The 13,422-nt window shown below is 39.4% G+C and overlaps 1 pseudogene; it reads right to left on the reverse strand.

Annotated features, from left to right (window-relative positions):
• Positions 1-1,693: 1,693 nt before the first annotated feature.
• LOC104595917 (uncharacterized) lies at positions 1,694-12,815 on the reverse strand (annotated as a pseudogene).
• Between the last annotated feature and the right edge of the window lie 607 nt (positions 12,816-13,422).

Below are 13,422 nucleotides of genomic sequence, written 5' to 3' on the forward strand. Positions count from 1 at the left end.
TCCAATGTGAGTCCATTATAAATGGACCAGGTCCAATCCAATCCGATGAATGTTTTGGACCAATTTGGACTGGTCCAGTTCAATGTCTGGACCGCCCAATCTGTTCAAATTCATTTTGATTTAGATTAGTTTCAAGTTTCAACCCAAACCCGGTCCATTGACACATATATTCTTATCTTATATCAATGGACCAGATATTGGCTTAATCCAATCCAATCCAATATAAATTTGTTACAAACGGACCAGGTCCAATCCAATCTAATAAATATTTTGAACCGGATTGGTCCAATCCAATATATCTTGTTGGTCCATCCAAATTGATTTTGGACTGGATGGGGTCCAATCTAAAACCAGTCCATTGACATCCTTAGCTGAAGATAGATTACAAGACAAAGGAGGGCATGACACTACACCTGATGTTTCACCTAAAGCAGATGGTCAAAGTTAAGAACAATGGGAGAAAATGATGAAGTCAATATTTTTTGTATACTCAATAGTTGTAAAGATTTTTTTTTTCAAATTATTGTAAATTTTATTTAATTTATTTGATTTTTTAATAACATAATTTTTTATTTCAATTGTAACTATATTGTATTTTTTTATATTTTATTAATTTATTTCATTTTCCAATTTTCATATTTCATTCATCCAACCATTGCATGCTTTGTATCATTCAAATTTAAATGAAATAAAATTCCTATGTTTTTTTCTGATTTGTTATTCACTTTGAGTCTTTGTCTTTTTGACTTCTTATTTGGTTAAGCATTTTTCTTTTGTTTCTTTGTTAGATTCTTATTTTTTTTAAATAGTTCCTAATGGAAAGTTAAATATTTTAGTTTTACTGAGCAAAGAAATAAAAAAATAAAAATTGTCAAAAAAAACCCAGTTTGGTCCATGCCCAAGGCCTGACTTGTGGCCTAGCTTGGCATTGCCTGGGCCCACGACATGTCTTACAACCCACCCGACCTAGGCCTGCGACACGGCATGGCACGGGGCCTGCATGGGCTTGGGCCATGGGTCATGCCGGGCCGACCCCCCAAATTATCCCTGGGGAGGGCGGCACGGCCCAGGACAGCCCACGGGCTGTAGGCGGGCACGTGTCGTGCCAACCCGCACTTTGTGTTTTACACCTCTACTCATTAGGGTGCACCTGGGCCCACTATGAGATTGCTGTTACGTGGGTGCCTCCTCCTTGGAGACGCCGATTGACCATGTGAGGTAGCAGGTCATCGGAACATTAAGACTAATGAAGGGAATAAAAAAGAAAATAGTTGAAAAATATTTGTATTTTTTTTATTTTTCTTGATATGTTATATTTTTTTAAGTTTTTCAAAAATTAATTTGGATTGCATCATATTCCAACATCATTAATACATTTGGATTCAAATCAATGTCTATGAGATCCCATTGGATCTACTATTTATACTGTTGGATCATATTCGAATATACCCTAATGTAATCCATTTGCATTCCCAATTTGAATTATCTAAATTTGATTCTATTAAGCCAAATATCAACTATAAATTATAATTCCTGAATACCGTTTACTAATAGGTTTAACAAAGTATTTAGGTTAGAATAGGCTGTCAATTACGTAGATGTAAGATTCATATTAATATTTCTTATTTAATTTTTTATAAAAGGCCATTATAAAAACTTAGTCAATCATAAATTAAAGGGTAAATTACAAAGATCCCCTGTATGGGGTTTGTGACAAAGACCCCCAATACTTTATTTTGTGACAAAGATCCCCTGTATTATGACCATGAGACAAAGACCCCTTCTTTTAGTCTTCCGTCGAAAAAGGTCATTGCAATATTTTTTAATCCCCCTACTACCCTTGTAATAACTATCCCGAGGAAAAAATAATGTTCATCTTCCCCAACCTCACGATACACTAACAGCAGCGACAGTAATCCCCTCTACTTCAGATTCTTTCACATTTCTCTCTTTTCCCTTTGACAACATTAGGAACTCCCGCCAAGACTTTAATCTACGGTAACTTCAGCCCCATATGTGCAGGATTACCAAAGAGGTAACACCCATCTTCTAGACTTTATTTTTGCATTTTCGACACTGCAACTCATTTGAATTCATTGAATCTTGATCTATTTGTTTGTTTGTTCGGTCTACCGTCGAAACAATGAAAAAAATTGGGATTTTTACTCAGTTTTTTCGAACAACTTCAAGAAACTCAGGCTTCCATCAAATAAACTCCAAGGAGAGCCAATAGATTGGAAGATTAGTCACATAGATAGATGGGGAGTGGGAGGCATAAGTGGTTCTCCTTCCATTGGTCTTCTTCGGGTGCCTTGAAGCCCGAAGCGAAGCAACCCCCAAAGGAATTTGTGTGTCCAATTTTTTGGTCTTTAATGGCGGATCCTGTAATTGTTGCTTCCGGTTAGACATTCGAGCGGAACTACGTTCATGCTTGTAAGAAATTGGGTTTTACACCAATCCTCTTCAACGACTCCAAGCCTGATTTCTCTACGGTAATTCCCAACATCACCTTCAAATCGACTATTCTCAACTGGTACGATTCTGGCGTCGAATGTCCTAAATCCAGGGAGTATGCCTCCGCAGAGAAGCTTGTTCATGCATTAATGAACGCGGTTCACCTCGAATCTCTAGTGGTTAGTTTGTTCATGCAAGGAGTCGAAATACTGTACCCGCATAGCTGAAGGTTCCCGCTAAAAGAGCTGGGATTGAATTTTTCCGATAGGAGAGAGGGAACGGAACCAAAGAGGTTGTTATAAAACACGTTGAAGGAACTTAGGTTCGGTAGATTGGCAAGTGAAATTGGGATATTTCCACTAAACCCATTTTGGGATAAATCTAGTTGAGTCAAGCTGGAGATTTTGCCCAGAGCATCCGAGATATTTCCTTTGAATCGATTTCTCTTCAGGTCAAGGATAGAGAGATTTTTTAGTCTGTCTATGGCATCCGGAATATGATCCTCAAGGTGATTTCCCTCAAGATTCAAGAGAACAAGGGAGGAAAGGTTGCAAAGACTAGCGGGAAAGCTTCCACTGATGGCATTGTTAGATAAATCTAATGTTTGAAGCCTAGAAAGATTTCCAATTTCGTCGGGTATGGTTCCGTTGATCTGGTTATGACTCAGAGATATCTCTTCAAGCTTATCCAGTTTGCTTAGAGAGACAGGAACCCTTCCAGAAATGAAGTTGTGATCAAGGGTCAAGAACTGGAGATGATAGCTCTCTGTTCCACCCTAGGTATCAAGATTAGAAACATAGAGGTTATTGCACTGAACAACAAAGAGGTGAGAGAAGGGGAGCGGGTAAGACTTACAGGAATCGAACCTGACAAGGCGTTGAAGCTGAGGTTAAGCCTATAAAGCCTCGTAGAGTTCCCGAGATTAGCGGGGATTGTTCCAGTGAGCGAGTTGTTGCTAACGTCAAGAGTCTGGAGCAATGGACAATAATCGATCAAAGGAGGAATTGAACCTGAAAGTCAGTTGTTTAAGAGATAAACACCTCTCAGATTGGGGAGGAACCCAAGAGAGGTAGGAATCATGCCTATGATAACGTTGTCGTGCAGGCTAAGCTTTCTAAGAGCTTGAAGTTGGGCGATCTTCTTGGTGATATGGCCGCCCAATCCCTTCCATGGGAGGTGGATTGCTATGGCCTGGCCTTTAACACACTTGATCCCTGCCCATCCTCCTGAACAAGCTCCGAAGCCACTGTAATTCCAACTTCGTAAGATTCTCAGAGGATCCACTAATTCGCATTTGAAGGCTTGAAGAGCTTGAAAACCAGTTTGAGTGACGATTATCCCATCCCACGGCTGGCTCGATACCGAATGGCAGGTGAAAAACAGTAGTTGAAGGAGCAAGAACAAGTGGTTACAGAGGAAGAACTTGTTATGAAATGCAACATGCCGAAATGGCAGGTGAAATGCAACGATCCTCTTCTCCTTCACCTCTCACTCGTTCAATGCAATCACACCAAATTCGTGAAAATGGGTTCAATCCAAATGCTATTAAGGGGAAGGGGAAGAAGAGAGATCGGGGGAGAGATAAAGAGAGGAGAGAGGAGAGCGAGGGAAAGTGAGAGAGAGAAATGTGAAGGAATCTAAGGTAGAGGGGATTATCGCCCTGCTGTTGTTCGTGTGTATCACGAGGTCAGGGAGGATAAATAGTATTTTTTTCCTTGGAATAGTTATTACAAGTGTAGTACGGGGATTAAAAATATTGCAACGACCTTTTTGGACGAAGGGGGTCTTTGTAATTTACCCTAAATTAAACCCGATTTATTTATTTTCAACTAAATAAGAAATTAAAATTAGATATATCTAATAAATAGTGAACCTCAAATAAAACGACATATGTGTAGTTTTTTCGTTTGATAATTAGATATTTAGCCGTAGTTGCTTGTACTCGAGTCATTCTCTAATTAAAATTTAGTCAGTTTGCAAATGGCTAAAGCGAAACTAATCTAACCCATTCGGGTTAGGAAATTGAAATTGTTGAATCAAAGCCGACTAGAAATAATAGAAATTGGGTTGGTCAGTTTCATTAGTTTGATTAGGGATGACAACGGGGTGGGTGGGGACGAGGAGCCTCTCCCCATCCCTGTCTCGATGGGGATCCCCACTCCCCGTGATTCTTTATAATGTCAACCATTATGTATTTTATTTAAAAATAAAAATAAAATAATTAAAATTTATAATCCTATTAGAAAAGATTCAAACATATTCAACCATATTTTTAAAAATATTAACATATATATATATATATATAGCAGGAATCCCATGAGATAGGGATCAGGGTCCCCACGGGGCAGGGAGTGTTCTCCCCGTCTCCGTGCCATCCCCGCCAATGGGGATGAAAATGTCCCCAACTCCGTCCCTGTGGGGGGAAAATCATCCCCATCCTTACCCCATTCGGGGCAGATCCCCACAGGGATTGGGGAAATGGGGAAAATTGCCATCCCAAGTATGATAAACAATCTTATCTAAAATTAATTATTGTTATTTTTGTATTGTAAAAAAATATTAAAAGTAGTATATAAAATATAATTGATTATTAATTTTTATATAAAACAATTGTATACTCTTACACGTTTCTATTAATTATCTTTAACTTAACAAATCCCGTGCACCGCACGGGTCCCCGTTAGTGAAAGAAATAAACTAAAGCATATAGGAGGTATATTACTAGTGGGACTTGGATCAAATCCCATTATCACCAGGATTAGGGTGGACATGGGGTAACCCCATGAAAAAAAACCCTAAGACTGATAGTATAATACTTGCCAAGTGTTCTCCTGTTTTCCTTTTCTTTTGTAGAGGTAAAGCGATGATAATTTATGTGCAAATATTTGTTTCCCTTAAACATGCTTTGTTGTTTTTTGAATCTAAACATACTACAACATAACTAGGTATGTGTTTAATTGGTAGAGCTTTCATTTATTAACTAAATGTTTGTATTTGATTTATCTTCAAAATTGAGAAAAATAATAATGTCAACCATTTATGACAAATAGGCACCACTAGGTGCCATTAGGTGTCACCTCAGTAGAACAGTGAATAAATGCCTAACTGTTGAAGGAAGCGTTAAAATGAAGGTTCCCCCAACGGTAGGCACACACATAAATCAATGCCAACTTTGTGAGTATATGTGCATATGTATTATCATGATGGGCTAAGTGCTGATTTGACAATAACATAACAATGTTTTGATTAACGTCTATCACAAAATGCTCAAAAAATATAATGCATGCCTAGATTGACCAAATGACGTAAAAAAAAAAAAGACTAGATTGTCCAAATGCTTTAATAATTAGTAATCATGTATTTCTAGCTCCATAACCATTCAATTTTTTGTGACAAACAATAAAAATATGCTATCTTTTTGTGAAAACATGGACTAGCTCGTTGTGGAAGTAGAGATTTAAATAAGTTAGATCGAATCTGAATTCAATCCAGTAAGAGCCAAATTTAGATGCCTCTCTTTATCCTAATAAATTCGATCAGAAAAACCGATCCATTTAGTTAATAGATCGAATTCGGATATATCTCAATCCAATCCGCCATGATTGAATCCAATAAATTATTATTTATGAAATATTATATATTATAATAATCAAGGTTTTTATTATTCTAATCTATCAGATATTCTATAAAAGATTCAAATTCGAATTCATATTATATTCATGAAATGAATTCTTATTGGATTCAAATCAGTCAGATATCAGATTGAATCAGATAATATCCTTTACCCAATCAGATCAGACCCGATCCATTTACAGTCCTATACGAAAGAAGCGTGTCATAAAAATCAATGTCCCAAGGGGTGATTTGGTTTGTGATAAAGGGTGATTTGGCACGACTTAATAAGAAGGGGTCACATGAACGTAATCTACTTGAGAGGTGACAATTTAGTGAAAGGAATCCAGTTCGCAACATTCGGAATTCGGATATCCAGTCACCTCGGCCCAAAAAACCACATCGGCGTAGAGACACCTCGACACTCAATCTAGTTCGTGACTAAAGAATCAAAGTACTAGTTCGGAGCTAAAAAGTCGAAACGCCACGTAATCGACTCCAAAGGCCTCCTCAACGGACTCCGAATTTCTCAGAATCACGACGAGACTCAATCTAGCTCCGCCTGAATCGGAGGAAACTGATAAACCTTATCAACTAACGTATTGCTCTCATTCAAAGTTGGAACAGATCTTATCCGCACAGCCCAAAGATCCTGGAGCTCTTTCGTAAAGCCCATGACTATTCCATTATATAAGGATATCAAACCCCAAGGCAAATGTACGCGTGATTATTTACTTACTAGCACTTAAGCATCCAAGTATTCAGCTCGCATCCACAATATAGAACTGACTTAAGCATCAGAGTGACCCCGCTGGGCTAGTCATCACGGATTCTCTGATATATTATTTTGCAGCTTGATCTAGCTCGCCGCACAACTGGAGTTCGGATCATCTTCCTTCTAGGAGTATCTAAATCACGCACCTTCAGTTTGAAATCAGATTGCTTCTTAAAATAAAAACATAACATCTTCTTGGTTGTGTATGTATTTTTTTTTTCAAAACTGAAACCAAAAACATGTTATTGAATCTGGTTTTAAAAACATGTTTTCATTTGATTATTCAACATCATAATCCATAAATTATATAATTTCTATACTAGAGAATTTTATTTTTATTTTAAAAACATGTATTATTTTTTAAAACAAAATCAATTTATTTTTCTCTTTGATATTATATAATTTCTATACTAAAAATTTTATTTTTATTTTAAAAACACGCATTATTTTTTAAAACAAAATCAATTTATTTTTCTCTTTGGAAATAAAAACAGAATTCAATATTATGTTTTTATTTTTTTCTGACATAACAATTAAAAAAAACAAATAAAAAACAAAAACATTCATGAACACCCTTAATGATTTCCGGGAAATTAAGAAAAAAAAGAAGCCTTATGTCATATACTGGCCAAGAAAAATATGATCCACGAAGACATTCAATTTCGATCAGAAAACTTCTCGTTTGTATTCAACATATTATTAAAATTGACGCTTTTCTTTGTAACAATGTCATGATCGTTGAATGAAATTAGCATATTAGCTTTCGGGAAAAAAAAAAGGTAAAATTATCTTTCATTATTTGAAAATGGAATGGTACAGGGGGGATTCCATCTCGCATATACTTGGTCGGCACCGCCCACACAATTAGACATCGATTATTGTCGAAGGAAATAAAAAATGAAAAAGGTTAGAGGTATTTGATATTGCCACGGTGCCGCCCACGTTATATTAATGAAATCCAAAAATTTTATTCATTGTAATTTCACAATCGTAATGTGCTCCTTTTACGTTTTTTTTTTGCTACATATAGGGGTTAGAGGTGTAAATCGGACTGTGCCGCCTGCGGCCCGGCATGAATTTGGACCTGGCACGATGCTTTGTGGGTCGTGCCCAGCCCGGCATGACACAATATGACCGAGCGGGCCGTGCTGCCCATGGCCCACGGGCTAGCACGGCCCATATATATATTATATATTATAATTATATATATAATATATTAATAAAATAAATATTTTTTAAATTTTATTATACTAATTTATTTAATTATTGCATATAGAAGCAATTTTATACAAAAAATTCATATAAAATTTAAATTTTAAGTTTTTTTGTCAATTTTTTTAAATAAATAGCTTTGGCCTGAACACGACCCGACCTGTCCTAAGGCTCGGCCCACGAGCCCACATGGCCCGGGCCGTGGGCCATGCCAAACCGACTCCCAAAATTTTCACCGAAAAGGGCAGCACAGCCCACTTTACACCTCTAATAGGGGTAGCCTTTCCCTATCGTCGACAGTCAATGAGAAACATGAATGTCAATAAGTTAATTGGGCAATGCTAGAGTTGTCAACCCGACCCGACAGGCCGAATCGATTGGATAGGTTCTGATTCCAAGAGCTGGATTGATGGATTGGTTTTGGGTCTTCATATAGTGTTCCGATAATTATCGATTTGGAACAGGTTCCACTCAATCCCAAATCTATTTAAACCTGACCAGAGTTATATATATATATATATTTTTTTATAATTGGGTCTATTGGGTCAGTCTCGTTTATTCCGATAACTGATTGGTTCAACCAGTGTCTAAAAAATACAGATTCTATCGGGTCTGGTTTGGTTTCGAGTTCTCAATATTTCATGTCGGGTTGATTCCCGTTTTTGTTTGTCCCGAATCGATTCAAATTTAGACTTGATCATTTTATTATATATATATATATATATTATTTTTTTTTAATTTTTTATAATTTTGATCATATTTTATATTTTGAAATGGTATATTTGATAGATAATAAATAAGATAATATTATTTAAAAATGTTTAATTTATTAACATATAAATAATTTAGTTTTTTTTTGTATCATTTGTATTAAGGTCATATTATCAAATTTTAAATTTTAAGTTATTATTTAAATAAACAAATATAGTCTTCAGCATAATTGGGTACATGCTCAATAAACCCAACTATTAACCGGGACGGTTTTAAGTCGATGATTTTGTTCCGATTAATAATTGGTTCAGGACTGATTTTACTCAGACCCGACCTGTTGACAGCCCTAGTGTAGCTTTTGCTTGTTTACTTTTTAGCAAAAATCTATGCTGCCGGAAAAACATAATACAAAAGGGTTTTGACTAATCAAAATCCCTCTAAATTTAATAAAATTGTGATACAGGTTGATTGATTACAAGTTTTCCAATATATCTTTTTTCATTTGTTATCATAGTCTGCAACCTATTTTTTGTTGATAAAATTTTTATACATTATTGCATCTCACTTCATCTTCCATCCATCTCAATTCATAACTCATGAAGTGGGCTGGATTCGAGTTGGATCACCTACCAACAAAATATGTTTCAACACTCTCCCTACATGATGTGACACTACGCATAAAAGTGACACTTGTTATATATGTATAAAAATTTTATCAACATATATGAAATGTGATCCATCATAAAATTTTATCAACATATATGAAATGTGATCCATCATAAAATTTTATCAACATATATGAAATGTGAAACTGTGATCCATGATAAAAGTGACACTTGTTATATATGAAATGTGCGGTGTCAGATCACGTGATATTAGAACATGTTTGGTTGACAGATGATCTAAATTCGGTGGATTCACGTTGGATTGAAATTCATGTTGGTTAAAAAAAAGAAAAGAAAAGAAAAAAATTATGTTAGTTTTTCTTTTGAACCTGAGCATAGGTACAAGTTGTATCGTTTTGTTCAATTTTGCATTCAAAATCGATCAGAAAGAAGATCTAAATTTGATCGTTTATAATTGATTCCTGCCACCCTAATCAAGTCCAAATGTACGATAGTTAAATTTAAGGTTTTTTTTATAGTTCAGTCCACTTATCCCTAAGTGTATAAAAAATTAATATGTATTTATTTGTTAAATGTGAAACTCTATGCTGTCGGATACCGGCCTGAACTCGGAAGGGCTTTGACCCTTCGAAGATTGCATACTACTTTTATGGTACTGGTTCATTCGTTGCAAGTTTTTTTAGAAGAGTTTGGGTCTCCTGCGAACAGAATACGTTTGGACGTTCCAACACCCCATCCCACACATCTCACCATGAGGCTGGGACCCATTATAAAAGTGGGATTTGCCATGTTTGAGATGCATAGTGTCAGATCATATTTGTAGGGTGTTGCAAATTTTTAAAGGTCATAGACACTTTGTCTCTCTATTTTTGTGGAAAAAAAATCCTTTTTAGTCTCAAATTATAATTTTTTATATTTTATAAATAAAAAATAAAAAATTAAATTAAAAAACATATATTAAATATAAAACAATACATATAATATATATAATATATTTATACATTATTTATTGCTCAAATATAGATATTTATACACACATACACACTTATATGTGGGAATATTTATTGGGAGTAAGGTTTAAAATTTCAATACGCTTCTATATATTGGTAAAGGTATATGGGAATTTAGAAACACATGAAAATATTTTTTTTTTCAAAATTTAGCTTTTAGGGAGTTAAAAACATGTTTTTTTATTGAAAAATAGTAGGGTCCTAAAACACCTAGAAATAGACATATTAGAATCCAAAAGATACGACACGATACACCTGATACGAGACGTATTATATCAAAATTTTGAACCTTGATTAAGAGCATACCTGAACTCTTTTTGACCACCCGAACAGCCATATGGTATGAAAACACTGATTACAAGAAGCACCCTGAATTTCCCAACTCCTATTCACAAACTGGATTAGAAGGGAGAAAAACCATTCAAGGATTCTTGACACCATAACAGGGGTGGACATGGACTTATGTATGCCTTCATAACTGTTTTGTTATGGGCCCGAGCGCAGGATTGCGTCACGGGTCGTTCCACGGCAGGAACCCCTGATCTTCCCTTGCCTTTGGCCTTGCGCACAGACCCTATTTTGCCTATCTAGTGGGTGATTTGTCCAAGAGACCACCCGAACTCTCATACGGGGTGGTTTGTCCAAGAGACCACCCGAACTCTCCTCACCCTTTTCTTGACTGCAAAAACTGACTCCTTTATTTCAATTCGTGGCTCCTTAAATAGGAGCTTACAAAAGGAAATTCCTAATTAAACTCAAACTCCTAATTACCTACTCCTATTGGTAACACACTCTTACTTAAGATAAGATAAAGGTGAGGATAAGATAAGATGAGGAGGTATAAGGGATAAGATTAAGCTGGCGGCGAGTTGGCATATTCAGATAAGGATGGGCCCACCCCTATGAGCTGTCGCGTGGGCCCTGCTCTGCTGCTGCTACCGGGTGCATGCGCGCGGCTCATGGTGCCCTGCCGCGCGTGCGGGCGCACAGTGCTGCTGCAGCGCAGTGCGTGCGCGCGGCTCATGGTGTCGCTGCCTTGCGGTGCCGGCGTGTGCGCGGTGCGTGCTGCCGTGCAGTGCGCGCTGCTGCCTGGCGGTGCGCCCTGTCGGGCGGTATGTGCCGCGTGCTGCCAGCCTGCTGTGCGGCGCTGCCGGGCGGTGCGTGCCGCTAGGCGGCCCGCTATGTGTGCTGCTGCCTATGGCTGTGCCGCCGTGAGTTACCGGGTGGTGTGTCCATAACATCACACCCCTCCCGGACTACGAGCTTGTCCCCAAGCTCGAATTGGGTGTCGAAACACCCTCAAGGGAATCCTGGGTGGCTTTGCCCTCCTGGATCGGGTTCCCATGGAGGGGGTTCATCCTCATCTTCCTCTTGTTTCACCAGGAGGCAGAAAAGTCTCTTGCACCTGTGCCCTGCCGAGTAGGGTTCATCGCAATTAAAACATTGCCCCCTCGCCCTGCGTTCTGCCATCTCAGCCCTTGACAAGTGCTTGATAGGAGGTGTATCGCCGTTGCTCCCCACACTGGATGTTGATCTGGAATTGGTGCTCGTCTGTGGCTTCCGTTCTGGGCTGGCTGCTGGATATGAGGCCATTCCGAGTGGTTCCCTGTTGTCTGCTAGTGAAGACCCTCCTCCAGTAGGCTTCGGGTTTGTCCAAGCCACTGTTGGGCATCCCCTGCTGAACGGCCCTCGACTGATCTGCAGTTTGCGTTCGAAGGCTCGGGCTAAATTCATTGCTGTGACCAGGTTAGGCGGGCTCTGCATCTCTACATCAACTCTCAGGGGTTCGGCAAGACCCGCTGTGAACATATCAACCCGCTGGTCCGGTCGTACTGAAGAGGCCCTGGCGAGAAGGGTCTGGAACTCCCGCTGATACTCTGCAACGGTACTGGTCTGCTTGAGATTAATGAGTTCCCCCAAGGGGTTGTTTGTTAGTGGGGGTCCGAACCGAAGGAGGCAGTATGACTTGAACTGTCCCCAACTAAGACCTGGTTCCTCCTGCTCCACTCGGTAGAACCAGAGCTGCGCTTCTTCGGTCAGATGGAACGCGGCCAAGCTGACCTTGTCTTTGTCATCAGTGCGCTGGTTGCGGAAGAACTGTTCGCAGCAGTGCAACCATCCCAGTGGGTCTCCCGCGCCGTTGTAGGATGGAAATTCCAGCCGGCTGTACTTTGGAATAACAGCGGCTGTTGGGGCAGCGATCTGCTGTTCGCTGGACGTCTCTGCCCTGTCCGGACGATGGCTGTTGGTGGTGGCGGTTCCCTCCGAGCTTCTTTCGTTGTTGGAGAGAAATTCTTCCAGAAGGCGTCGCAGCTCCCGGACATCATCCTTGACCTCACGAACTTCCAAGCAGGTTTCGGCGAGCCTATGCTCTAGCTCGTGGACCCTGGAAGTCAGCGGCTCCTGTTCCCCCATGACGGTAGGCTTTGATACCAATTTGTTATGGGCCCGAGCGTAGGATCGCGTCACGGGTCGTTCCACGGCAGGAACCCCTGATCTTCCCTTGCCTTTGGCCTTGCGCACAGACCCTATTTTGCCTATCTAGTGGGTGATTTGTCCAATAGACCACCCGAACTATCCTACGGGGTGGTTTGTCCAAGAGACCACCCGAACTCTCCTCACCCTTTTCTTGACTGCAAAAACTGACTCCTTTATTTCAATTCGTGGCTCCTTAAATAGGAGCTTACAGAAGGAAATTCCCAATTAAACTCAAACTCCAACTTGAACTCAAACTCCTAATTACCTACTCTTATTGGTAACACACTCTTACTTAAGATAAGATAAAGGTGAGGATAAGATAAGATGAGGAGGTATAAGGGATAAGATTAAGCTGGCGGCGAGTTGGCATATTCAGATAAGGATGGGCCCACCCCTATGAGCTGTCGCGTGGGCCCCGCTCTGCTGTTGCTACCGGGTGCATGCGCGCGGCTCATGGTGCCCTGTTGCACGTGCGGGCGCGCAGTGCGTGCGCGCGGCTCATGGTGTCGCTGCCTTGCGGTGCCGGCGTGTGCACGGTGTGTGC

Source organism: Nelumbo nucifera, chromosome 5 (assembly GCF_055504915.1).
Source record: "Nelumbo nucifera cultivar China Antique chromosome 5, China Antique-T2T, whole genome shotgun sequence".
Taxonomy (NCBI): domain Eukaryota; kingdom Viridiplantae; phylum Streptophyta; class Magnoliopsida; order Proteales; family Nelumbonaceae; genus Nelumbo; species Nelumbo nucifera.